The sequence below is a fragment of the Coturnix japonica genome, chromosome 12, assembly GCF_001577835.2.
Source record: "Coturnix japonica isolate 7356 chromosome 12, Coturnix japonica 2.1, whole genome shotgun sequence".
Lineage (NCBI taxonomy): Eukaryota > Metazoa > Chordata > Aves > Galliformes > Phasianidae > Coturnix > Coturnix japonica.
This window is the reverse complement of record NC_029527.1, coordinates 7,886,473-7,911,504: the sequence shown is the minus strand read 5'-3', so window position 1 is coordinate 7,911,504 and position 25,032 is coordinate 7,886,473. Positions and strand designations below refer to the sequence as shown.

The 25,032-nt window shown below is 41.8% G+C and overlaps 1 long non-coding RNA gene across 1 annotated transcript in view; it reads left to right on the top strand.

Annotated features, from left to right (window-relative positions):
* Positions 1–2,119: 2,119 nt before the first annotated feature.
* LOC107320023 overlaps positions 2,120–25,032 on the top strand; it is a 72,620-nt gene continuing 49,707 nt past the window's right edge. The window contains exons 1-2 of the long non-coding RNA XR_001558104.2: positions 2,120–2,337; positions 2,412–2,742. This is a non-coding gene — a long non-coding RNA (uncharacterized LOC107320023). The remainder of the gene's footprint in view (positions 2,338–2,411; positions 2,743–25,032) is intronic.

Below are 25,032 nucleotides of genomic sequence, written 5' to 3'. Positions count from 1 at the left end.
CATTGTTCTGAGAGACCCTCTTGATATTTTTTATTCCTCTCCCCCTTTCCTATTTCATTTTCAGCCCAGCCTCTCTCTGACAATTCTGCCTGGCTGATATCCAGCCGGCCTGTCCAGTCTCTCCTTGTATAAGCATATAACACAAAAGAATACAAAGAGGACTGGAAATGCAATTACAGAACTGTCTCTTCCGCCCAGACGCAGTTTTTTAGACAGCAACCACCCTTTCAGCACAGCTGGAAGGAAAAAAAAAATGCAACTAGAGCCCTTCTGAGCAATGTCATTACTTATTCTGGATGAACTGTCCTGTAGGAAACTTTAATTAGACCACATGTATGATAAACCAACAGAAGAAGCTGGAGGAAAAAATTAAACATATGAGAAGGGTAATGGTGCAATTACTTATAATCCTTAAAGCTGTAATGGTTGGAGGTGAGCCCAATTTATTCAGAGTTCAGAAGAAACTGGGACATGTACACTGACAGCAAATACAATGCATACACTCATACATGCACACACAAAAATTGTCACCGGATCTGCTTTTACATGGACATTTGGGCTTCTCAACTAAAAGAAATTACTGGGAAATAAATCCTCACAAACCAAATCTCATTTTGAAAGGGAAGTTTTAGTGTGTTCAGGTAGTACAAGGAAAGCTTTACATACATGTGGAAGCAAATCTTCCAGAACTCCTGTAAGATCTACAGGGTTTGTGCATGTCTATATTCATCCTGAAACATATAAAGGCCTGTGTTTATCTGTACAATTGAGTGTTTTATTAAAAAAAAACCTGTCAGCTTAATTGCTTAATTGCAGAAAAGGAGGTAAAAAAATTTGTCATAAGATCAGCAGTGTCTGAAAGTTCAGTATCAGCAATTAAAAGAAATAGGCAACCCACCAACTGCTGTGCTGCAATATATAACCCATCATGCAACATTCTGCTGATGTCTTGTGCATCCTTCTCCAATACTGATAACATAAAAAATATCATTTCAGACATCAGGTGAATATCGTTTAGTTGTTCTCATTTTGAACAGTAACATTTACAAGCAGAAATATAGAAAATAGAGACCAAAAAAAACCAAACAAACAAAAAAAAAAGAAGCCAAATGGGAAGGAGGGGGCTATGGGATGGGCTGGGACACATTGGTCTAATTTATTTATAGAGAGAGGTCTACAGAACATGATTTCTATTATCTACAGCATTTCCTGTGTTCCCTTGGAGAAAAACAGGTCTATTCATTTTGCACTTGTACTACAGACATGGTGGAGAGTGGAAGATACTCCCTGACTTCAGTGGGAGCAGGACCTGGTGAATGCTGCAAATGTAAGTGTTTAAATTGACAGCAACTCTTACAAGGATCATTGCTTTTGCCCTGCCATAGGCCAAGAGCTCAGCCTCATGGTGCACTGCAGTTGTGGCGAGATTGTCCACGAAGGCAATTGGCAAATACAGAATCATAGAATCATAGAATCATAGAATCATTTGAATTGGACGGAACTCTTAATGACCATCTGGTCCAACCCCTTTGCAATAGAACAGAGACACCCACAGCACCATCAGGTGCTCAGAGCCCATCCAGCCTGACCTTGGCTGTCTTCAGGGATGGAGCACCCACCACCTCTCTGGGCAACTTGTGCCAGTGCCTCACTGAGATCCTCATAGATCAGCTCCTTCTCAAATAGAAAGAGGAGAGGTTTATTTCCTCTCTTATGGATAGTGACGGATGTTTTTCCATTGCTTTGTCAACATGAATTCCTCATTACAGTGGTAACATGACTGGCTTTATGCTTGCTATCAACTTGTACTGCAGATGCTGGTGCACCACAGGCACAGCTCCAACTCAGACAATTGCCATATATTATCAGCCATCTTTCTGGTTAGCTATCTTTTAGTATGGAAAGAGGCAGGAGTACTGTCACTGGATTTTAAGCCACTGGTTGGAAACGGTGACTTTTTCAGACTAATGCCAAAGGTTTTTGTTAAGGCATTCAGATTTCTAGAGACAGAAGAGCCAGTTATTCCTAGAGACAAGTGCCAAACTCCCTTACTGTCCATGGTTGAGGTGACACATTTACGTTAGCCACAAATCCCCTCTGTTTTTTATTGCAGGGAATGACTGGTAAAAAGTTCAGCCATTGATTCTTTCCTATGTGGCTCCTGAACGTAAAATTGCCCATGGATGGTGTCAAAAGCATATCCTGAGTTTCAAACTTCAAGTGCTCCTGAAGAAATGAGATGGCTGTGCCTTGGATACCAACGTTTGACCATCTGCCATATGTAATGTGCTAATAGAAAGATGACAACCCTTTAATCCTGCATACTTAGTCCTTCCTGTGAGTATCTTTGAACCATATCCTTTTGGGGTCTCATTTTCACTTATACAACCAGGTTTATTCTCTCTCTGTAGATTGGAGATGAAGTCCTCATCATTTCCTGATGCTTCAGAAGAGCTTTGGGCACCTACAGGATTTCTCTGAAGACATCAGGGCATTTACTAAACCATACTGAGTGACATATGTGTATGTCACATATGGGATTATGGGAATTGCTAAGTAAGGGCTTGAATCAATGAGCACCTGGTGAAGGAACATAGCTGCCCTTGGAGCACAGGTGAATTCCAGAGGGGATGGAACCAGGCTCCCTAAGTCTCGTTTAAGGACTGGCTGCCATAAGAGAAGGTTCCTTATCTGGAGATCCTGCTTTCTGGAGGATGTGGCAAGCTCTGATCCTTGAGAAAGGTAAGCAAATCTTTTTAACTGGTTTATGACTATCACCCATTTGTTGGTAATTTAGAACTGGTTATTGCCATTGCCTTTTTCTACTTGTGGTTTAATGTGCATGATGGTGATAGGCTAATGGTTGGACTTGATTATCATAGTGGTCTTTTCCAGCCTTAATGATTCTATGATCTTAACAGCCTGACACATCTCTGTGCGCAGTACAGGCCAATGCTGTCTTTAATTAACCAGGAGACAGACATGGAGTCGGAGGCCTCTGGGGGAGGAGGGCTTTGGGATGCTTCAAACATTCTGCACTCCTTACTCAGCACAGCATCTGAGTCTGTGCTTAAGGATAAACATGTGCTCCAAGCTTAATTGCCTTACCCAAGATTTAATCCTATCAGTTTAAGCATATGCTTATGTACTCAGATGAATTCAGTCTTTGAACTCACAGGCCCATTCCCATGGTGGAAAGGCGAAAATCGCCAATGCTTTAGTAGGAGAAAGATAGAGCTTCTGGCCTTCATGCAAATAACCTGATTCACATAGAAAAAGGGAATTCAAAGAGAAGTTCAGAAAGGATCTGCTCTGTCAGCAATGTTGGCTCAAGCTGCCATATTTCTTTCTCAAAGTTCCTCATGAATATGGTGTATTAACATACAGTTAACATACCGACGAGTTTGTTGGATATATATGCAGTGTCCCTTCCTACTATACATTGATTTATGTCTAATAAACATAATGCATGCTGATAAAAGGTGGCAGAACCTGAAAGGAGCCTGGCTTATCAACCGCAAACGTCTGGAGGAATCAGAAGCTGAATCAAAGAATTAAAATATTTACATTTTTAAATGGGCCTGTCACATGCATTAAATCACAGACTGTGTCAATCCCATTGCTGTTGCTCATCACATGTCCCATTCTCAGACACCTCCAGCTGGGGGAAGGAGGAGGAAAGTAGGAAGGTTGGTGCAATGAATTGCTGTGTGCGCTCAGGGGGTGGCGATAGCAGCAGCTCAGAGTATTTTGCTCCCTTTGCAGAAGTACAGCATTAATGAATGTGGTGATTCTCTCTGCAGGATGAACCACCCAAATCCCAGCTATCCTCACCTTTACGGCACTGCTGCATCGGTACAAGCAGTCTGTGCCAGTATCCCTTAACACACAGTGGTCACGGTCACACCAGAATGGTACAGCAGTGTGGTGATACAGTGCTTCCCGTTAATCCACCTAGCAAGCACCTGAAAAGACTTAACTACGTGTACCACATAGGCACCCTGCTGAGACAGTGGGAATAGGCACAGACCTGTAATTACCAAGTAAAGACAATGAAATCACACGTACTCCCACCACCTGCAGTTCTAAATGAGGGAAAGTGTTAGTTACACTGTTGTATTTCTATGGAGTCTCAGGAGAAAAAACAGAGGGCGTAATGAGCTACTAGACTTGTGATAAGCTTATAAGAGGCAGAATTAAAGCACATTCACGATTTAACCCAATCCACTGCTCTGCAAGGAGGGGCTCAGAGGGAAGCACAATTAAATTTTTGCACCTTCCCTTTAATTTAGGGAAATGAAGAGCATGCCTGAAAGAACAATTCTGCGTTGTTTCACAGACCCCAGCCCTTTGCCACCTCCTAATGGGAAGGTAATGCATGATGAGAGCAAAGCCACATGCTGCTTGGATTGGGAACTTTTGCCATGGTGTTGGAGGGGACCTGAGTCTGAGTGGCTTGGGCTGAGTTCTGGCTGCTGTTTCACTTCTGTGTAAAGACAGAGCTCACAGGATGAATGGGACAGCTGCTGTTTGAAGGAGATCTATAGAGAATGTAACTTTATTCTTACACGGACCTGGGAACTCTAAAGAATATGAAAATAGGATGTTAAAATGTGTTCCCAGAAGTAAGTTCCTCAGTGAAAAGTTTTCCTTGTTGGACAGCTGTTTTTTTTTTCCCCCATGTTTTTTAATACTCTTTTTTTGCTACTTTTACAGGAGTATTCATTCTGGATGCTTTCAACAGTGTTTATCTGTTTGATTGCTATTACTTTGGTGTTATGTGGTTGGGAGGTTGAATGGTTTGGACAGATCTTTTAGGAAAAGGTTTTTTCTTATAAGGAGGTGGTGATGATATTTCCTTTGGGTGTCCAGAGTTTGTATTCTGCACATGTGGTAGCAGCTTGGAGACTTTATAGTAGGAACCTGAGTGAGGCACAGTAATTTAAAAGCTATCAAATATCAGCTCAGTCTTTGCCCCTTGCTTAGAATAAAGACATTGAAGCCCTGAAATGTGTCCTGAGAAGGCCAATGAAGCTGTTGAGGGGTCTGGAGCAGCTGAGGGAACTGGGATGGTTCAGTCTGGAGAGGAGGAGGCTCAAGGGAGACCTCATTGCTCTCTACAACTGCCTGAAAGAAGGTTGTAGTGAGGTGGGGGTTCAGCCTCTGCTGCCGGCTGATGGAGACAGGGTGAGAGATGATGGCCTCGGGTTGTGCTGGGGGAGGTTAAGTTGGGTACTAGGAAACATTTCTTCTCAGAAAGGGTGGTAATGCACTGGCAGAGGCTGCCCAGGGAGTGGTGGAGTCACCATTCGTGGAGGTGTTCGAGAGCTGTGGAGGTGTGGCAGTGAGAGACATAGTCAGTGGATGTGTTGGTGATGGGTCTGTGGCTGGACTAAATGGTTTTAGAGGTCTGTTCCAGCCTTAATGATTCTATAAAATATGAATGTTTTATGGAGCGAAATCAGAGTTTATCGTATTCATTTCATCAAGTAAGGCTTTTTCTCTAAAGCATCTTCCTGGGTCAATGGGCAAATATTTTAACTTCAGGTGGAACAGGTTGAGGAAGACTCTTTAGAAGTGTTTTCTTAGATTTCTAAACCAGAACTTCCATGGATTCAGTATTGAGCCTCTGACACTAAAAACTGTGCTTTCACCTTAGAGTGAGGTGAGATAGTTAATCTGTTCAGGACAGACAGGCCTATTGGAAAACATTCACTTAAAAGAAGGAGGAAAAAGATACCCTGAAAGACATTTTCTTTATTCACAGAAAACAGAATGTCATGGAGAAAATGATGAGGGAGTGTGTGTGTAATCATGTATTTATTTATCTGAATCCCACACTGCAAATTTTGTAGGTACAGAAGATGATGAGAAAGATAAGGCACTGAAGTGATTGTTTAAACTGAAATTGAGTCTCACCCACTGCAGAGTTTGAATTAAACAAAAATAACCCAAAGAAGCAATGTAATAACCTTAAGTGAGCCACTTTTTCTAAGCAGCTTATACATAATGGAATTTTCTCAGCTTTTTACAAACGTTCCACATACGTTCAGATAATCATCGGACTGACGGGCTTTCCTCGCAGACGGCTGAAAATAACTACTGATCTCAAAATGCGAGGATGTCTTCTTTCTTTTCACCATACATTCAACTCCTATATGTTGTTCTTCATCAAAGGATCTAAGTGCTTTCACTAGACTGAAGCATCCTGGTTTTATAGATATATAAATATTTTTTTATAGCCACTGTAGGAATTTCTATGCTACAATAGACTAATGGTTCACCCAAGCAAGTGCTTTGGCTGTAATAGTGATCAGTGCTGGATGTTTCAGTGTGAAGAAGGGCTCAGGTGTCTCTCTGAACAAGGTAACCTATAAATCATTTAGCATTACCGCTGCTGACTCATTATTTTCTTCTGGTGAGTGCCACTGCAGAGACAGCATGCCAATAAAATAATTATTCTTAATTGTTAGCTACCATTTTCAGTTTGAAAGACATATGATAAAAACAAATAGCAGCAGAGAAGGGGGAAAAAAAGAAAAAGATGAGGAAAAAGGCGTTAATAAGGAAAGGCAGAAGGTACAAATCCTGTTACAGATGAGTCTGAAACAGGGCTCCAGGCAAATATGGTCAGTGTAGATACTAATGGCCTTTAGATTTGAATTTAGTAACTGGAACCTTAGCAGTTACCATGTTAGCTTATGTATGCAATTATAGCAGTACTATCTTGATATAGCCCAGCCTTGGCAAAGCAGCTTTCTTTTTAGGCAGTCTGTTTATCTGAAAGGCAAAGTTGATGCTGAGAAGAGACTTAGACCATTTGGTTTTGCAGAGTCTGAGAATCACGCCTGTCTCAGCTTCATTGCTGTGTGCTTTCGAAGCCCTGCCAAGTTCTGCTCCTTCAGGTGAGCTTGCCCCATCCCCAGCTTTGAATCCTACACATTGTTCAATTTGAACAGTGAGATATAACATGGTACAAAATGGCAGAGGGCCGATGTGACACTGCTCATGCCATCCCTTTGATACAAGTGTGGAGACTTGAAAGATATTGGTTCCAATAATGAATGTCAGTTCTAAGTGTATGGTGTGTATTTAGTGACTTTGGGGTGTAGGTTGTGGTTTTGCTGTTATGAGCTTTGATGCAGGAGGAGCATCCTTACTCCACCCATAGCTGATTAGGTCTGTACCTGCTCAGAGCAATTTCATATTGTTTTCAGTGGAAAACTCCCCAAAATACTGTGCAGTGGTTGGAAAATTTTTCTTTATTTAGTTTCTTTTTTTCTTTTTGAGGAAAAGGAGAATGTCTGTGTTTTCACACAGAACTGTCTCTCTTACAAAGAGATGAAAATGAGAGAGAAGGCACCTGACAAGTATCCACTCAAAAATAACTTTAAACCAACAGAGTACATCTGCAAGGTAGCTAGATTCAGTGGAGATCAATAGAAGATGATGTTACTGTGATGTCTGTGTTTGCTTTTGCCCATTTTACTTGTCCAAGACAGGAAAACACATTCCTGTTAGACACATTCAAGGAGGCAGAGGCATTCAGCAGACCTCACTGGGTCTCTTAATAAAATGCTGAAGAGGTTAGAAAGATGGATGGGAAAAGAAGGAAGAAATGTTAGAGGAGGACTAGGTTACATCCTTGGGAGAAATAAGGTAGTCCTGCTGATTCCAGTTCAGAAAAACACTGTGGCAGGCTGCAGTGCTGTGCCAAACCATGATGGGCCACAGAGTGTCTTCTCATCTTCTGATGTCTGTGTAATTCTGGCAGAAATCTACCAGAGCCACACAGCCTGTGTACAGCTGGGGGTGCAGGATGTGTCCCAGGCTGCACTGTGACTTGCAGCTCTCATAAGGGTTAATGAGAGGAGGATTAGGGTTCTGGGTTCAGCACTGCAGCTGGGGCTGAGCTGGTTGTACATGTATCTCAGCATGCTGCCTGGTTCAGAAACTGACAGTCAATCTCTTGCTTCACTCTAAATACAGTAGATATGGTGTAAGCCCAATCTTTTAGAAAAATGGGGTGAGAGGGAAAAGGAAGAGATTAACTCAGAGCTATCTGTGCATTTGCCATGGCTCACGCATGCTCGCTTAGTTAAATAGATTTTCCTGGTGTGGAAATGCAGTGGGTGATTTATTTCCTTTTCATAATGAAAGATTTGGGATGGAAGAAGAGCTATTTTCTTCTATACAAGCTATTACATCCTAATGGTGGAAGCGAAGATCTCCACTCAGTGTCCTGGGGACAGCTTTGACTTTCTTTGCAGGGAGCTGCTGTCAGTACCAGTGCTTGCGCAGCCCCTTGCTTCAGGATTTGGGTCCTGCTGTACCATTGGTGCTTTTTAGCCTCAAAGTTCTCAGAAAATGGAGGGTAGGTGGATTGGGCACAATCCCAGCCTGCCAGCTCCTGGAGTGTCTCAGGTTGTCCCCCCTTAGGTGGCCTTCCTCAGTTTTCTTCTGTTAGTAATCTGAGCAGGAAGATTAAAGGATGACTGCAACCAGAGAGCTCTGTTAGCTCTGGATATGGTATCTCCTCAGAGCACTCAGGTAATGAAGTTTGATAAGAGAAGTCTGAGCTGCTGTCTGATCAGGCTACAGTTTCTAGGTTGGGCAGTTAGACTCCTATATGTAGAAAATGTTTTTGTCTGCAAGGTGATACTCTACGTTATTTAGTGTGCAGAGTGTAGTTACACTTTCAGTTGGTTGTTACTCCAGTGCATTCTTCAGTAATTCCTTATTTATACCATTTGAGATATGAAACTTTTCCAGTAATGATTCCGATAATTATAGCCATCTCCTTTGGTATTAACAGTACAGTGATTGTATCTTAATTCAGGATCAATGAGAAGTTAAAAGAATATATTTATTAAACTCAATATGGATAAGTTACTAGTTAATGATGTGAAAATTATGTCACCAATAACTGTGTAATTACATTCTTATTAATGCATTCAAACATCTTGCCATTTAATTGGCATTTAACAAGCTCATTATAGCAAGATAATTAGATAGCCATTAATTGGTAAAACACTGATTGACATGTAGTATGTTAATAGATATCTAGTGTGGTATGGCTGTCTTGCTATATGGCAATTTAATGCTTTCATGCTCCTATCAATTAGATTATTTAAAATATACAAATGTAATGTATTAAAGAGAGATTGTATATTTATTGGCAAAGTCATCATGACTGGATCGGAGTCAATGCATTATTTGCATATGTGTTTTTCTCACATTTCAATACAACCTCTGCTGGCATTTGGAGGAACTACAGTAAAGTTATTAAACTCATGGGTCCTCCTTGAGTCACTGCATAGTGATACATAGGGGTGACCAAGGTGTGGTTCATGGCTGAAGTGTGGTTTGTGTCCAACATATGGCCCTCGAACCACATGAGTGTGGTCCCCTGAACAAAAGTCCCTGCAGGGTAATTCTGAACACTGGTAGAAATAACTAGGAAGAAGGCTTGAAGGATCATCTGGGGCAATAATCCTATCAATGGCTGCTAAACAGTGTACAAGCATTGACTAACCCATTACCTTAGTCATCCTTCCATATGTTAGTACTGTGACAGCTCAGTTTTTTGTGACATATAGAGGATGATCTGGAATTATGCGCAGCTCACTTTGTTAGAGCTTGTTCATATATGCGTAATATGCACCTTTTTTCCCCCCCCCTTAAGATGACTATCAGATGCACTAAGACAGGACAGATAGTTTAAGGATGTAATATAATTACGTGCATTACAGTAACAGCTAAAGGTCCAGCAAAAAAAAAAATCAGTTTCTCTTTGAGTTTGAAACTATATAAGCAGAGAGAGAGATGTTCTTTGGAAGACCTTGCAATCAAAATGGACTGGACAGCCAAAGGCTAGTGGTGAAAAGTCAATGTCAAGAGGGAAAGCAGAAAGTAATAATGCAATCTATGCTAACACAAAGACTGAAAACTTAAAATAGTGCCCTTCTGCAGCTCTGAGGTATGGAGATATTCAGGTCTGCAGTGAGGAACTTCCTGGGGCTGACTTCTCTATTCTTGGGTTAAGAGATGAGTTTATTGTGAACAGGAGATCTCAATTAACCACAGAGTTGTACCAGGAATAATGAATTAACTTATAGTACGTTTCCCCTGCCACCATGGGATTGGTCCCAGAGGTGTATTAAGTGGAAATGATAATGTGAGTCTGATTGCGATGATGACGTCAATATTGTTAACACTGATATCCCCAAATTAGCTCAGAGGGGGAAGTTTCAGTTCAGGTTTTGCAAATGGTAAGTGACTACTACAACCTTTAGGAGAATTCTTTTAATTCTTTTTCCATTATTTTTAATTTTGTAGACTAGGAAAATAACAGGAATGACTGGTTGACTAAAAATAGCCCTTTGTGACCATGGAAATATGAGTTTTCCTTGAGAAGACAGTCAGCACTGCAGGGTATATGATGCTGTGCTATATTTTGCTCAGCTGTGGCATCATTCATGTGAATGTAGGTAGTTCAAAAAGTCTTGGAAGACTTGAGGGTTTTTTTATTAGGGGAAACTTTTAGCAGAGCACTGGGGAGAATGTTTAGTTTCTTCCAGTCATTATAGTAAGAAAAGAGATTTAAAGCATTGAGAACCAGGGAGGACAGATTGCTCTGAAATACATAGACAAGGCTGGGCTGTAACTCAGCAGAGGCAAGTGGCAGGAAGCAGTGGGGTTAGAAGAGCAGCTGCAGAACTTAGGAATGGGATGTTTCTGTGTAGTTGAAGATCTATGTTTTTTGGGAGATCTTTGGGGTTATGAGTGGGATGAATGGTGACTGTGGGTCAGAACAGAGATAGCGTTGACTGTGAATGGAAGCGCAGAGGCAATGGGCTGATCTGCGGATGAATGTCCTGTGGGACAATGGCAGCTTTAAATCGATGTCATCACCAATTTCACATCAGAGAGAGCCTTTATCAAAAGATAAACATGTCCTGTAGCAAAAAAAAATAAAGGTACCTCTGTAAGTACCGGTCAAGTAGGCTCACAGGACAGACTTCCTATGGCCTGTGTAACTTGGGGAAGTGCCCTTGAATGCAGTGGGAACACACAGTGATGAACAGAACAGATTGCTTACCTCCAGGCACAGTAATTCCTGTGTTTTCTCCATCACTCCTTTTTATTTTGAATTAGCAACCAAGAGCAGGTAGGCAGCTCTTGAATTCATTTGTTTACAAGCCCTGATGCCCATCTGGGATCAGGACAGAAATCAGATTAAGCTTGTTTGTGTGTTAAATGTTTGAGAAAAAATTACTTGTTCTAATAAGGGGCAAGGACTGCAATGGGCTCCCCAAAGCAGACAGCCCTCATGCATGTCTATAGTGGGACTTGAAAGTGTTGTGATGCCACCAGACCCTTCCCCTCACCACGCTGCCTTTCCTCCCTTCTGACTCACCCTTTGCCTCCCACCAGAAGAAAAAGATGGGATAAAAGGGGGAGAGAAAAGTACTCCTAGCAAAATGCCAGGGTTTTAAATTAAATTTAAAACAGTTTAATTGCCTAATTGCTCAGCTATTTTGTGCAGTTTATTAACAGAAGCAATTCTTCGGCAGTCATGCCAACATAGCAGAAAATTGGCATTTGAGCCAGCGGGAATTAAAGAGGCAGAGTGCGGAACTAAAACAAAAAGAATGCCTCGAACCTAGTGGAACAGACATTTGAGGCTTTCATCTCATTTTTATCTCACTCCCTAATCTGCTGTAGAAAGATCAAGGCTTGGGTTTGCTTTTTAATGTGGGAATGACAGTTGCTCATCACCAATGTCTTTGCATTCAGAAAAGTACTGGGTTTCCAGAGAAAAGAATGTCTAAGGAAGCAGCACGTATACAAAGGAAAAAATGAAATCCAATTTTTGCCAATAATATTGGCATCTTTTAAAAGAGTTAATTTGATGGAATTTTTCATAATAAACCTCGCTGTTAAATGTGTCTGTGTATTCAAACAAAACTAGCAAATCATGCGTATAAATGAATGCATGCACTGACTGAATAGAGGAGATTAATATTCAGTTATAATATACAGCAACTCATCATATGTTCTTTCTTTACCATACAGAGAGAGGGGGAAAGAGGGGGAAGGAAAGGAAAAGGCACTCATAATGCAAATATAAAATCCAATATTTATTGCCTGTAAAATATAAATAAATAAAAAATTCTCATCAACTACAAATGATGCCATTACTCGACTCCATAGAGCTGCATCCAGGTATGATCTGTGAGTGAGGCTGTCGGTGTGTACTAACTCCTCTCTTTTTGGGTAGGCAGCCACTCGGGATGGTCTTTTCAGGTGTTATATAGTGGAGATGGTAATAAGGGAACTCTAGTCGAACTACTGGGGCTTTGGTGCACATTCATTTCTTTTGCTTGAAAGGCAGAATTGTAGGATTGTTTGAGTTGGAAGGGGACATAAAAGGTCATCTAGACAAGTCCAACTTGCTTTGTGGAGGATTTCCATGCTCTGATGAACAGACTGCGTCATCCTTTACCCTGCATTAAACTGAGAATCTCATGCACAGTAATGTATAGACAGTTTTGGTACTGGTGAGGATCAGGTCATGAACTATGTATGTGCAGCAGTCCTGTGGACCACAGTGTGGCTACACTGCATCTGCAATGGCAGGAGTGATGTGCGCAGGCTGAAGTTCCAGTTGGTGTGTGGCACACTGAAACCACTTAAGAGGTGATCCACTGTGGCTGAAAATGAGCCCTTGATTTCTGAATGTGAAGTGCATTTTCAAGATGCCCTTCACATTATCAGGAAGGCCTACCTGAAATAGCAGCTCCACAGTGCGTCACAGTCAGGATGAATGCAGTCTGTAGGTTCTCTTGTGTAATTTGGCAGCTTTCCTGGAGAAACTCAGCATTCCTCTCATTGATGCCCATCTCTGAGCTTCCCTAAGAGGCGGCCAAGACTCCTCAGAATCAGAATGATAATGACTTTATCCAGGATCCAAAAATCCTTGTTTCTACCTTGATTTCACTTAGCTCACTTTTTTATCTGTAAGGAGGGAAGGATGCAGTTGCAAACATGCTGTGCATGAAGTTGTTTCAGGAGTGCTGAGTATTATCCTTTAATGAAGTCAGAGACATCTAACTTCTCCCTGCTCAAATTTTTGTGAACAACCCCACCTCAGTTTCAGTTCAGCCAAAATAACTTTGATGTATTTTGACATATGACATTTTTATGTGTTTTTCTATCTGGAAAACTGACATTTCTCATGAGAAGCATATATTTCTTCTGAATAGAATGATTTAGGTGTTAAATATTTGTTGCAGAAAGACAGTTTTAATGGAAGATGCTCACATTGGTTCTATTCTTCCATCATGTGGGAAAGGGGAAATTATCCTCCTCTTCTGGGTAACATTCATTATTCCATCTTTCATTCACTGTCTGCTTGTTTCAGCCCTTGGCTGCACGTGTACAGGGGAAAAACGTAGCTAATGATCAAATTTCTATAATCTTATGCAAGAAATTTGGGAACCATCAAGAGTAGTGGCCCTGGTAACATTCAAAGCAAGTGGTCTCTATCCTCCTGGAAGCAAATGTGTGGAAGAAGTTCCTCTGTGCCTTGTTCCCCAGAGAAATGACCTGAAAAAAGGACCACTCCTCAGACCTATTTATGCCCTGTGTCAAAGCTCAGGATATGGATCACTAATGTAAAGTTCAATGGTAAAATATGATTTCTTGACTCAACAGCAATTGTAAAGAAACTTTATTCATTCATCCATTTATTTATTCTACAACTTTGCTACCATTTGCAAACTGTTTCACTTGACCTGACTGGTCTCCTTATCTGAAAACCACTGTGCTATCATGAAAGACATCACTGTGCTTCCTTAGCTGGGTGCCAGTGTGACTGTGTCCAACAGGCATGTGTCTGGGAGGAACCGCAGCAAGATACATGGTGCTTGGTAAGACCTGGTGAGTGCTCTCACTGTGACTGCTGAGGGACCTTTCACTGCTGGTGGAGAGGAGCAGCAGAACGGGGGGAGTAGTTTGGTGCAGAATTAGGAACTCACTTTGCTTCTTGTATTGGAGAGAAATTTGTACATGTTGCATTGTTTTGGTACATGCCATTGAGCAGTGTCAGCAGAGCCATTTAGAGCCTGGAAAATGCTGAATGGAGAATGGGGCTGGAAGTCTTTTTACTTCAGGGTGTTGTCTCAGTCTGCCCAGAGAGCACTGTCTGACATGGCTGGGAAAGAACAGGATTCTAGGATGGCCCTCCCCACCCATGAAGAAGGAACTGGTGGGAGATGTTGGATTTAGATGCTCATGCAAGTAGAAGTACAAAGAAGTGAGGTGTAATCTCTACTGTAAATCTGTCTGAACTTCTTTTAAGGATAAAAGAGAAGAATAAATGAAGAGGCAAAGGTGAAAGTGGTGGTATTTAGATGCAGATTGGAACTGTGAAAAAATATTTGTCCCTGAGGCAAATCCAGAACTAAGCTCTCATTTAGGGTTTGATGGTAACAAATTCCCACCAGCAGGTCTACATAGGCACCCATAAGCTTTGGAAGATGCATGATCTGGTTCAGAACAGCCAAGTCTTTCACATGCAGGATTAACACTTTTGAGGTTACAAAACAAGGTTACAATCCCACCACCAGTAGCTGTGTTAACGTAGCTTGCAGGTCAGAGGGAGGCTGTGGTCAGACCACATCTTTTTTCCCAATGTATCCTTTGGGTGCAGAACTGGAAAACTAACTTAGTGTCTGTGAACTTCTCTGATCATCGAAATTAACTGGAGAAATCAGACATAAATGCGTGATGGAACCCCCGTCATCCAAAACCACTGAAACTTTAAGTCCTCCTTGTATCCTGTGCAAAGGTCTCAGTTTTGAGACAATTTGCTAGATTTTAGCATTTATTTCCCTTGTGTTTTTCTTTTTAAATAAAAATCAAAGATAGTTAATATGACAGCCTAGTGATTAAGCATACTTAGTTCCTATTGAAAAGGAAATGGGTTATGGCTCTGCATGGAGGCAGTGTATCATTCCTTCTTTAAAAAAAAAAAAAAAAAAAAAAAAAGAAAGAAAGAAAGAAAACAAAAACAGCAAATCTAACTGCAACAAATGATAATTTCTTTGAACAGAAATATTTTCTTTGGCTAATCCACTTCTTCAGCCTGCACTGCCCAAATTGTTTTTCTGAGAGGACTCGCGTATGATACACATCAGATAGGATGCTTTATTTTGCACCAAGTAATTGAATTAATTGGTACAGCCAATGATCAATGTTAATTAAAAAAAAAAACTACAAAGGCTTTGCATTCCAAAGCTTTCCAAGAAAATATTTGAGTTGTGAAGCCATTTTAATGATTTAGTTAACCCTTCCATCTGCAGTTCTGTTAGGAGAAAAAGAAATCTTTTCCTACACTTGCATGAACTAAATAGCCCTATTAATTTTAACTGGTCCTATCATGGGACTAAGGAAAGAAAAGAAGTGAAGTTCACTAGCATTTCTCCTCAGCTGAGATGAGAGAGAATGGATCATGACAGTAACACTCATTATAACCTAATGGACACTTTCATGTGATGCTACAAAGATGTGTTGAATTGGGAAGCCTTCTAGGAGGATACAAGGGCTGAGTCCTTACTCTTGTCAGGCCTTCTGGCCAACCTTCCCTTGTGCCTGCAGTTATTGCATTATTAGAGCTTTCTGTGATGTTCTGTGACACATAAGCAACATATGGGACAAGAATCCCAAACTAAAAACAAAAATTCTATTGGATGTATCTCTGGACAGAATAGATTTCCTCCATAACTCTGAAGTTATCAGTTTGGCAAACTAGCAATTAACTGTGCTACTGTTTTGATAGCCTCAAGGATGTGGTGCTTGTCCTGAGGAACTTGGAAACATCATGGTTTGAGCAGCTGTTTAACAAGGGCACTTTTGAATTGCTCATTTCCTCCTGCTACAGTAACATTTCTTGCTGCATAATCTATTGTCTATAACATTGTTGGAAGTGAGCACGTTCAGTGGGAAGCTAGGGATGCATCCATCTTCTGTCAGTAGGAGCTGCTGTAGTATTGTGCATGTCCCTGCAGACAGTCGGATTAATGGTTTGACCTGGTTCCAAACACAAGAAAGTGTTTGTGGCAGAGGCTTCGTTACAAAAGACTGCCAAACTATTCTGCCAGACAGCAATAAACTCAATTTACATTATAACTTAACACTTCCTTACCCCTGGTCCTCCTGCCAAGTATGACAACATAACATGCAGGAGCCTGCGGCACCATGTAGGAAAAACGCTATAACGTTTTCAAGCAGAAAAATCCTGTGAAAGACCAACTCATTCACCCAGAGCTGCTGGAAACTTCTAGAAAGCACTGCCTATAATGTCCTTTCCTGAGAACCCACCTTGTGCCTGGCTCAGGGTATGTACAGAAGGAGCTGGGCAAAATTACTGTGCTGTGTTCTTTCGATGTTTCCCTTGTATCAAGATTTAAGATTATATGAACCTCAGTCTGTTTAAGGAGTGCAAAGGAATTTCAGTCAATCAGTAGGTTTTCCTCTTCACTGCTATAGGTATGCACTAATTGTTGAGGGCTCCAAATCGTTACGAACGATTTTGCTGCTTGTTTTGTTATCTGTGTTTAGATCTGACTTCACCACATCAGAGTAGTTCTGAACTCTTGAGAATATTTTGCACAGTTCCTGAAGAGTAAAGCCAACAGTCCCCATTAAGGAAGCACAACAGATGTCCAGAGGACACAATGAAGAGCAGTTTGTGGAATCAGTTCAATTGCTGCTGGAATTCTACTGTCTCCACCAGTTGCTCTGCTGCAATGACCTCCAGACTCTGCTAAGGGCATTAAAAGCACCAGAGCCAACTCTACTCAAAAGATATTTAACATGAAGGGAAACAGGTTCAAATGGAATGAAAAGCAGAGCATCAGCAAATTGCAGCAAAGCACAAAATCTGCCTGTGTTTCCAGAATAATGAATATATTCTGACTACATCAGCTGTGTGTATCCCCGCAGTAGCCAGCCATATCCAATATATTTAATGTATACAGCCATATTTTGTCTCCAGCAACAGATTCATGCTGCAATCTCTGTCTTAAAACCCTAGTATGTGCTAACAAAACAGATTAATCTCTAAATAGTTGTGATGGAGAGCCTCTTCTTTTTTGTTTTTCTGGTACTGGTAATTTTGCCTATGTGTATTCTTATGTCCTCTCTCTCCTTCTGTCCCTGTTTTGGCACCTAATGGCAAAGACCCATTGATTTTCCTGCCCTTACTGAAGTGGAAAGAAAGGCTCGGTGGCTGTAATACTCATCTCCAAAGGAACAATTCCTTGTTAATAGGACTTTCTGGAAAGTAGCCTGCTTGTTTATGGCCAGCTTAAAGGACAAGCAAAAAGGACACGAAACTGTCTGGTTGTGGATGTAGACATACCATAGCATTTTGCAGGTGGTGGTGCAGTTGCTACTCTAACTTAGTAAGCAGTTTAGAATGAGAAGCACACTGTGCAATCAGGCTCTTATTTTATGATGAACAGGTACAGAAAGCAGTGTGATTTCCCAGTGAGAAAATGGTGGGCGCAAGTTTTCTGAGCTGGAAGTGAGAACAAAAAGCATTCCCATGTGCATAATCTGGAACAACACCCATCACTTTAACTACAACAGGGAAATATGATGGCCTCTTGGGGGTCTGGAACTGTCATTTAATAACCCACTCCCTCCTTAGTTGTGGTGATTTGCTTTCCTTTGTGACATAAAGATGCAGTTTTTTCAAGCATTGAGGCTTGGTAGCAGAGTGGAGGTATTCATTTTGCAGTTTCTGTCTCCAAACCAGTATGGTCATCACCATAAGCCAACTCCATCAAAACCATCTTAGTGAGGAGAGAGGTCAGTAGTTCGGATGAGCTCCTGCTGTTAGCACGCCCATTAAAAGTCCAAGGACTCGTGCAGAGGACAGCTTTTCTTTCCTACCCTTAGAGGATCATGGTCTGGAGGAGTCACACTGGGCCTATTGTCCACGCTGGACCTATGTGGATTTGTGGGATTTGTTTTTAGCTGCTTGTCAGGCAGGCTGCTGTCATTAAGCACAAGAGCTGCTTTCTGAAGGAATCTACAAGGCAAATATCTTTTGTCTCCCTTGTTCTGGTAACAAAAGCAACACAAATTACTGGGAAGCCTGAAATGAAAATCAAGAATGAAAATAATTAAACCCCTCTTCCACCAGCCGTGCTGGGCCTGGCTTTCTGCTCTAACATTATACAGTTAGAGCCAGCAGGAATGGAGCTATCTGCAAGGAGAACTCTCAGGGTTATCCTAAATAGTTCTAATGTAGATAATGTTTCTCGTTCTTTCTTCCATGTGCCAGCAAATGGCTCTGTGTATCTGTCCTGTCAGCTCAGTGCAGTAAGCTGCACTCTGAAGCCCCATGCATCTTGTCAAGCCAAAATTAGTAATCGAAACAAACCTTGCAAAGCACAGGGTATAAGCTGATCACAGAAAGAGAAACATATGCTTGTGGTGAGCTCAGGTGTGCTTTTCTCAGTGCTGGGGAGCTGTTTGGACGTGCAGATCCAAAACTTAATGGTGCTGGGATGAATATAGCAGGGAAAAATTCCTGTATGTACTTTCTTTGCATCTTCTTTTTAATGAGTGGTTGTAGCAGCCCTGAAAGAGCCAAATATTAGCACAGATTGGAGATGGGAATCCTGAGGGCAGATGCCTAGCAGGATTCCCCACGCAGTTCTGCCAAGGCTCTTCGTTCCTGACCTGAAATGGCCCTTTCCTGGCACTGAGGCTTAACTCTGTCTGTACTTCATGCTTGCTTTCAGCAGCCTTTGGCATCCTTTACATCAGCTTAGGAGTGCCCAGTCAAAAGTCCTTGCTTCTACTTGGCAGGATGCTGTACCCACCAAGCCATCGAGCTCTGATGAAGTCTCAGTTCCTCATCTTTTGACAGATACAGGATAAGAACTCCTTGTGTAACCTCCTTTGCTATCACACATCTGCATGAGCATGGACAGTTTCTCCTCACCCAGGACTGCTGAAGACAGTACGTGTAGGAAAAATGAAAGTGGGTTAAATCACTCAGGACTGACTGAAGCCTGCTATGAATTCTGGTCTCCCAGGATGAAAGTTTCTCACATGACCACCCTGGAGAACACTTTAGTGGGAGGATTTTGCAAACACTTGGCACTGACTCCACTCTGCTCCTCTTAAGTCTGTGGGATCACAGCCCTTGTAGGAGCGGAGCCTTACTTTTATGAAGTGTTTCAATATTTTTGACTGATGAATTTGCACATTATATATGTGAAGCCATATGTGACTCTGTCGGAACCGCTCCAGTTCCCTATCCCTTGCAATGTGTTGTGCTGCTTTTAGCACACAGAAACATACGCCTCCTATCACTCATATTGACATGCTGTCGGTTTGATTGGACCCTTTCTCGACCGCTGGAGTCTGGATCATCACTGCTCAAGACAACAGGCTACTCTGATTTTTATCTGAGTTGATTTTTTCTTAAAATGATTAATACATCCAAACGGCACCACATTGGTGCAAAAACAGGGTTGTATTTCTCGTCAGAATATCAGAGATCCCTTTTTCAGTACGGCGATCTTTCAGACCTGCCTGCTGTCAGTGTTCAGCTTGGGCATTGCAACAGTTTCTTTCTATAGAGAGAAAACCCAGGGTCTGGTCTCTAAGATACATACGAGGGGCTTTTAACACATCAACATGAGGCTGAGGCAAGGAGTCCTGCATGAAGCCCTGTATAGATAAAGAGCAGAACAAAAATCCACACCCACAGCTATGTGCTCAGCACCTTACTTACTGCAGTAAGCTTTGCTTTGCAACCGGCTGACAAAACAGGTCAGCAGTTCAGATACCGCAGTAAGGTGCAGTAAAAGCAAACAGATGACAGAGCAGAAAACTACTTGAAAAGCTACTTCCATCCGTTCATAGTCTTTTTTCCTCTCCTCCTCACCCCCTATCATGAATAATGATACAAGGAATGATAATGTGCTCTGTGATTGCCAGCAGCAAACATTACCAAGTTTGCTCTGTTGTGCAATGTCCAAAAGAAAAATGCAAAGCAATCAAAAGCAGGAGGGAGCCTAAGTTCAACTTGTTGAGCAGAGTTTGATACCTTTGATTGTCTTTAATATTTACCTAGGTTGGAAAGCAGAAACTCCATGCAACACGTACAAAATACGTACATTCAAAATGCCACTCAATATATAGAATCACACATTTTCTCCCATCCAATTTAGTGGCACTTGGTGCTTTACAGTTCTTAACAAATCACTGTGCCTCAGTCAGAGTCACACCTCATTTCTCCTTCCCCGTAAATATATTATGATCTCATAATGTTTTAATAACTTCACAGGAAAATTGAAAATAAGGCAAAGATGGCAACTTATGGAGATAAATTTCAACAGCCTTTTTTTCTATTTTTAATGCAGTCATTAAGTGCTTTGAATTGAGCAAGAAGTAGGCACACAGTTTTGTTTAGCAGCGGATTGGAAATACAATGGAGCCTATAGCTATGGGAAAATAAAACTGACTTTGTCGACTAATTTTCCTTCCATTAAGCTCTACAATTCAACAGGCAATGATACGTTTTTAAGAGGATCAGTAGATATCTTGATGAATTCCCAGCCTGACCATTGAGGGTGATTTCATCACATCTCTTTCATTCACAACTACTTCAAGCAAATATGCTCTTTACTATGCTTGATAGGGAAGGAATGCGCGTATGTGAGGATGCTAGGAGGAAATAGAGCTACTTCTTTAGATTAGCTTCCTAATGTGATTCTGCTTTTGTCTTAAAATAAGGGTCCACATTTTTAAGTGGGCTCATTATGAACCTTCTGAAGATAATTTGCTGGAACTTAACACTCTTTTTTAAACTACTGTTCAGCCCACAGACAGCAGCTCTGGCCTTTTGGAAATAACGTGAATCTGGTATCAGGTGTGAAAACCAAGGGTTAACTTCACAGAGAAGTGCAAAGAAAATGCACTTCAGTTGGCACCCCTAACTTCTCTAACTCTGCATGTTGGTTCATCTCCCACAACAACCACTCATCCTATCGGGTGGGCTCCAAAGTGATTTTGGAGCAGTTCACAAGGAAGCAGGTGGCAGCTTTGGAATGAGAAGCATTCCTAGAGCAGTGTGAAAGTCCATAGCATAAGAGAAGCAGAAGCTGTTAGTGTGGTGGAGATGCTCAGTGTGTGGTAGTACAGAAGGTGCTCTGCTGGTGGCTAGAAATTGTGTGCTGACTCTTTTCATGGGAAGAAATACTAGTAATCTTAATAAAATAAACAAACTCTAAGAGCCAGAGCTGCATCTCAAAGCACTAATACTTTCTAAGACTGATTTATCATCTGCTGAGTTAATAGATTAACAAAACAAAGCACAAAACACAACAGCGGATGCGATATGCTGGAAAGTCACCAACCTGATGAAGATTTACATGCAGTGATGAGAGAGGAAAAAGCCATCACTTTCCAATTCAACTCATTTGAATTTGTGCCAGGCACAACAAGAGAATTGTGAAGATCTGGTGAATTCTTAATCCACATGAGTACACGGGTACAACAGTTACTGTGAGAAACACAACACACTCAGGGGTGCTGCACTGTACAGTTCAATGTACAAATAGAGAGAAAAATAACAATTGTGGAAGCTGAGTAGTAGAAAGTCATGGATAATGAGAAAGCCTTTGTGTATTTGTGCATGTCTGCATGTGTGCTGGACAAACACTTGCAGGGGGTGTTATGAAAACAAGCTTCATCTGACAATCTTTTTATTACTCACATTGGAGTATGAAATAAAGCTTTGGACCTGAGCAAAGAGATCAACTTTCCTTCAACAGCTCTAGGAGGCAACATCAGAAACACGTGGGAGTGGAGAACTGGTTTGGGGTAGTGCAAGCAAAATATCTGAGTCCCATATCTACCTCTTTGTTTTCACAGTGAATGTTCAAAACCCCTCCTCTATTCCTTTTGTTTTCCTCTTTCTTACTCTTTAGGGTAGAAACTTCACAGAAGTGGTGATAGCCACTCTGGAGCTTTTTGAGGTGCTAATGATCCAAGAATCAGCAGCTATGTGGAAGTCTCATTTTAATTTAGTAGGAACAATTTCTCTCTCACCCATTTCTGATCAACTTTGGGGAAACTTCTGTTATGTTTAGAAGGAAAAATGGGTCAGGAGACACTCAAAGAATCTCTACAGCTGGAAGAAGGCAGGCTGGATAGGAATGCATTGAGAAAATGCTTCCACTTGCCTGGCACCCTCAAAAACTGCATCTTCTCCTTAGCCTGATTCTGAAGCATCACATCACGTACCAGCACAATCTCTATCCCAGCTGGGAGAACCAACATCTGTATAAACTGACCACTGTGATCACTGAATTCCTAGACCTTCCATCAGTGTTCATCTTTTCCTGTAGCACTTTTGAGGAGCTTTGTGTAGCACCCTGTCCAGCAGCTGGACTTTCTAACACAGCTAGCAAGAGGGAGATGATCACCATATGATATAGCTGAGCCACATATGAAATATCTGCCTTGTTCAGGTATTTAAATAAACTCTTCGTCAGGCTAACATGGAGGGACTAGTATTTGTTGATAAGTCAATGGTGCTGTCTCTGTTTCCTATTCACTCTTAACTGACTTTAAGCACACACTGGCATTTCTCAGTGAGATAGATAGTGTATCTCTAAGGTCAGAAGTGTTGTGTAGGTTGTGAAGCCACATAAGCCATCCTAAAAGCAAAGACAATGTAATGTTTTATACTTAGCTGAAATCAATAGGTATTCAGCATGGAAAGGGAGATGAGCATCTGGCACGTGTACACTTATAACAGGCCAACATCATCTTCCTAAGCCTGTAGCACTGGAATTATGGCTCGCTAGTTATTCATCTGAAGATTCAGAAAAGAATCCCTTCTTAATCAATAGCTGATCCATTTAAGCAAATCATGTCCGAATTTAGGAGCTGTGCTAACACTGGGAGGCCCAGCAGGGCTTACAGCAGCAGTTTTTCAGCACTGAGAGCCACCAACATGAGCTTGATTTACCGAGCCTTTAAGAGGAGAAGGGTGAAATCGGACTGTGGTACAAATCATGTTACTGTTGTAAGTTTAGTTTGCCAGACACAAAGATCCTTCCAGCCAGGTAGCCTATTGCTATAAGCCAACATGTCAGACTGCCATAGACCCCCAATTTAAAGTTTCCATTTGGCTCAGTGGGAATTAATTGTTAGGTTCTGGCTTCTTCTGTTTTCTTGTTAATGTCAAACACCCATCCGGTGAGAGCTACAAATAATACCCTCCTAAGGGTAAATTGTGAGCTCATTGCTCGTTTAAGTCACATTGAGTGAGAATACTCCCTAGCTGTGCTCTGTGAATCAAAGACAGAGCATATGCAATCATCTGAAGCAGCAGCAGCAGCAGCTGCATTTCCCAGAAAGCTTTGGGAAACCTGACACAATTACCGATCAATACCCTCTCCAGTTAATTGATGGGCCATGGAGCCAAAAGGGAGGAAAAAAGAAAGGAAAAAGAAGAGGCTATCAATAAATAATCTTAGTTAGGAAACTGAAGTCTGAGGAGAGGTACCTGAAATTTAAGGGAAGATGCCCACGCCCAGGAAGACAAATGATGATTGAGGAGAAGAGCAGCATTCTCATATAGATGTGTCTTTTGCAGATAATGGGAATGGCAGAAAGAGAGTAAGATGCAACAATGAACCTCGGAGAGTCTGAAACCACTGGGTCCTAAAGGGAAACATCTGCAGACTGTTGCTGAATTGCTACCCAAAACTCTCATCCTGATCCTCTCCTTATTCCTAGTCTGGGAAGACATCCTTAGTCCCTACCCATGCTGAGCCAGATCTCCTTTCACTTATTCCTGGTTAAAAATCTTTTCTTAGTACAAAGGGATGGCTCTGAACTGAACACAGTTTGGGAACCTAATTAGCTCAATCTGCAAGCAGATTTTACCTCAAACACAGGTGCTAGGGCAGAACTAAGGAAGCTTTTCCTGCTGTCACTCAGTAGTGAGAGACCCCATTTGCTGCTGCTTTTCAGCCTTACTACGTCTAGACATCTGCAGGCACATCAGCCATCAGTCATGAAACAGTTTGGTACCCTAGCAGGAAAAAAGGCCACCATCAACTGCTGTGCTGGTAGGCCTTGTTCTATGGCTCTCCTGATTTTACCTCTCCCTGAAATTCAACTTATCTTTATTTAGGTCTTTCAGGGTTGCAGCAAAACTGGGACAAGGGATATATGAACATTTGATTCACTCTAGGCATTACACATTTGCCCAGGAAAGTGCTAAAAGTCTCTATGCACAGGGAGAAGTCTTCAAAATCAGAGCACAGGGAATGGCATGAAGGGTTAGGGAGGGTAGGGCTGGGTATCAGGAAAAGCTCATCCCAATCTCAGATGAACTTAAAGCTCCCAAGTTAGGCAAGAGCCTCCCTGTCCCTCCCTGCAGCCTGAAACTCAGGTTACCTCTCCCAGTAACTGCCAGAGTTGTGTGGTGAGTCCATCATGTCACTTCAGTTTTGAGCCGCTTTGCTGCATACGCTGCTAAGTCACCCCTCACAAACAAACAAACAGGGCAACATTTGTCCTCACTGATGTCTTATCGGTGTCAGGAGGCTTCATAACTGACAGCCAGGATAAAGGTGTTGAAAGGGGCTCTGAGCCTCTTGCTGCTATTGAACACATGGGAAAGGCTGATTTATCAGCTGCCACACGTATTAAAGACAACAACCTCTTGTCCTTCGGCCAAGAAGCTCCATGCTGTGGCAGGGAATCCTGGTCTTTTACGGGGCCGTTTCAGAGCCCCTGCGTGGCTGCCTCATTATTCTCCAGGCTGATGGCAGAAATTGGTGTGGCACTTTCTGTGGTTAACCTCGGAGCGCAGTGAGGGATCTTGCATGTCTTCCCAGCAGCACAGCTTCTAACGAGCTCTAGCGGCCTCAACAGAAGCCCATTAATTTCTGAGGAAGGCATATGTGTGTGTGCATGCGC